We start from the raw sequence: 3867 nt of genomic DNA, 5'->3' as shown, positions 1-3867 counted from the left end.
TACTAATGAGATTTCTAAAGCTTAGTCAATGGAATGTTGTGATGGAATCTGCAATTGTCGTTCTTGAAGTTTCATCTACTGCTAACCCCTCACAACACTCGTGCTCCAGACAGCTTCATCCTTTGGCTGAGAACATGTTTTGCCTTCCCTCTTCTGCTCTCTCTCCCCGACAGATTTCAATCTTAGCTCAGTTATTTTGTTAAGACCTCCTAGGTGCACAACATAAGATGTATTGCTGATACTGCAACAAGCTACATGTATACCGAGCACACTTTCACTCATGCAGCAAAGCAGTTCAGCAAGATCCAGGGCTGAGCATTGCTACAACGCTGACCACAGAATCCCATGAAGGCTCACGCTTTGAGATTTGAGTTGAACAGAATTCTCCTCTAAATAGTCATGCCAGGACATACAGAAAGTAAAGAGGGGGCCATCCAGGCCAGTGAAAGCACACATTTATTTCACCAGAGTCACCTGGGACTACAACCCTGTATAGCTTCCAGGATGCTAACACCTTGAATGTGGCATTTCCCATTCACCCATAAAAACAGGTGAGATCCATATGATTTAAGAGAATGATTTTGATAATGTACCCTCACAGCTTCAGAACAGATGCACTCCTTGTCAGTGATATAGCCACTTCCATGTTTTATTTATTTATTAAAAGGGACATGAGTAGTCTTTCACAGCTTCCCACAGCAGAGATAACCAGGTGGCTAACAGAAGTAATATGAAGTTACATAAAAACAAACAAAACATTATTCCAAAGTCAAAATTTAAAAAAATTAGGAACTACTTGCAGCATACTCGCAGGTACCTATGAAGATTCCACCAGTGAACATAGCTTGCTCTGAATTTCATTTATTTATTTATTGTTTGTAATTTCTGTTTTAGTGAACTGCCCAGTAAAATATTTCTTTTGGAAAGTGGTACCAATTGCCATTTTGAATTCCTGTACTGAAGCCTACCTGACTGCACAATGAAGTTAAAGGCTTCAGTGATCACTGCACTAGGATTGAAATGCAAGGGTGAAAGCAAGATATCACCCCTAACACCCTCAAAAATAAACAGCAGCAGCAAAATTCTGCTGTGTGATTTTTACATCTCCGGTAAGTTGGATAAACTTGACACTTTCAGCTTCCTGGAATGGACCAAAACTATCAGTCGTTTACTGTGTATGAATGTCCTAACCATGATGGGTTTTGTGAGCTGGACTGAACCCTTTAATAGGGAACCCTTTGAGACACATAGGTCCAGGTCTATCATATCTAATGTGTATGATAAAAACATTTAGGTGTACAACACGTTTACAGAACGTACTGTAATTTTGAACTGATGTTTTTCTTCAAGTTTTATATACAAAATGACTCTCAAATATCAAAACTGTCGATAAAAAGTGATGTTTCACTTAATAGCTGAGGGAAATTATCAAGAATGTAAGCAGTGCTACAATCTGCACACACCTTTTTAATGCACATGCACCTGAGACATGAAAGATTGAAAATAACAGAATTGAAAACTAACAATACTGTCTTCCCCACAAGAGAAGATGATTTTAAAACTCAGCGCCTACTCTTAAGTAAATTCTTCCCGTCAAAAGGAAAGCTGCATGTGGGCCATTTTCCTGTTGTTTACAAAAAACATTCCAATTTTATCTCATTTTAAAATTCTTTAATTATTACATAACAGTTGTTCTGTGATTGTGTTATCAAACAGGGAACATGGTTATTACACAATCTGGATTGTTCTGAAGCTAGTAGTTCAGGGCTGTAACGATATAGAATGAATCTATGGTTGAATTCAGTCTCTCTCTCGAGAAAACTTGAGAAACAGTAAGAAACTCAGCATAGACAACTCAGCCCTAGGAAACTACGCTCCAAATGCACCTTGCTAACTGCAGCTCTCTCTGACCCCTCAGCCCCATCCTAGAAACCAAACTTATTCACCAGTGAAGTGAATCCTTGTGCAGTAGAGCAGCTTTCTGTGCTGGTATGCAGTCCAGCAACAATTCACCTTTAACTATCTCCACTATGCTACCACAAGTGTTCTGACATTCATGAAATGAGAGGTATCCATAAGCACAACACAATGTTTTTTGGATCAATTCTTCCAAGGCACAAACAACTTCATAGCACAAGGGGAATGGTGTGATAGCAGGAACTGGCCAGGAAGTGCAAGAGAAACTACTGGCAGAATGGGAATGCCTACTGAGCATGCTAGTGACTGTGAGAACTCATGCTTTTAATGTAATTAAATGATACACCTACACCACACATGCCCTAATTTTAATATTATTACTCCATAATCCATTATGTAATGGTAGAACACTTCTGACAAATACCCTATGATTCTCTTAAATTATGAATGCCAGTACCATTTTTTCCTTTTTATCCTGTTTTTGGAAACACGGGCAATACAGGATTAGCCCAACACATTGATAAATGGCATTAAACTAGCTACTGGAAACCATTACAAATACTCTGCTGAATTGAAGATAGGTATATTTTAAAGTAATAAATTAGCATGAATGTTCATAGATTGGATGCATCATAACAAAAAGTAATTTACATTGGAAAAGACCTCTGTATCTGGAAGTCACTAAGTTCAACTCTGAGCTGTATGTACATCAGAACAGTCACATAATTGAGCATCTAAGGGTAGAGATTCCCCAGCCTCTCTCAGTGACTGGTTCCAGCACTTCACTATCATCATAGTAAGAAAAAAAGTAAGTTTCCCTTTAAAACTAGTTTAATTTTTTCCATGTTCTGATCTGTTCATTACCTCTCATTCTGTCCCTATGGACCTCCAAGTACATACCTGTCTATGAAGCCTCTAATTATTGAGAATAGCAATAAAAATCTGTTCACCTTTTTTCAGAGCTGAGTGTACTCAGTTCTCTCAGCTGTTTTATATCATGGGCTCTTCTTCCTCACTATTTTAGTAGACTTCCCCAGAAGATCAGTCTCTTTGTATTACAGAACCCTGAACTTGGGCACCATATTCCACCTGTGTTCTCAGAAGGAGAATAATCACTTCTCTATACCTATTCCAGTCTTCTCTAATAAAGCTCAGATAGGACTTTGTGGAAAGACATGCTTTGTGGTCCTGCCATAGGCAACTGCTGACTTGTGTTGACCTTGCTACCCATAATCCCCCCCAGGTCCTTCTCAGGAAAGTTACTTTCCATTCAGTCCATGATCCTTGATGTTCCTTGATGTTATTCCATCCCAGGTGCAGGACTTCACGCTTTGCCTTGCTGAACTTCAGTGTGGCCACAAAGTTCTGGCATATGCAAGATGAGCATGTTATGATAGAGGAGCAGGAAGAGTAGAAACACCTCAAGCTGGAACTGCTACCAAACATCCTCTAAAAATTATGATCAGGCCATAAATGTAGAAAGGTCTTCCTTCTCTTTACAGAAGAAATTCTAAAAATCAGCTTTTGCCAGCTCTGGCATCACACTAGCTGTCAAGTAACTCTTAAATGTAGCCAAAAATGCAAAACATTCTAGCCTGGAAAGTATTATAGGAGGAAGGTTGGGAAGTTGGAATAACTTGCTACATGCAAATAAGTTCCAGAACTTTAAGAGGGAAGCAAGTATAGGATTGGGGGTAAGGTGAAAGGGAGTCAGTTTTTCCTTCAATCCTAAAAGCTGAACTGTGTGCACAGGCAGTATCTCTTCCTTTTGATACTTGCATTGACTTCACAGATCCCTAAAAAGGGAGCTAGACTTTCTAGCTTGGAGGTACTACGCAGTACTCCACAGAACGAAGGTGCCAAGGAAATCTACTTCAGTGTAATCCAAAATGCTCCATACTGATAAGCCCCTTTATATCAAGGACAAAACTTATCAAATTACAGACGACA

Source organism: Anas platyrhynchos, chromosome 2 (assembly GCF_047663525.1).
Source record: "Anas platyrhynchos isolate ZD024472 breed Pekin duck chromosome 2, IASCAAS_PekinDuck_T2T, whole genome shotgun sequence".
In the NCBI taxonomy this organism is placed as follows: Eukaryota; Metazoa; Chordata; class Aves; order Anseriformes; family Anatidae; genus Anas; species Anas platyrhynchos.
This window is presented reverse-complemented; position numbering follows the sequence as displayed.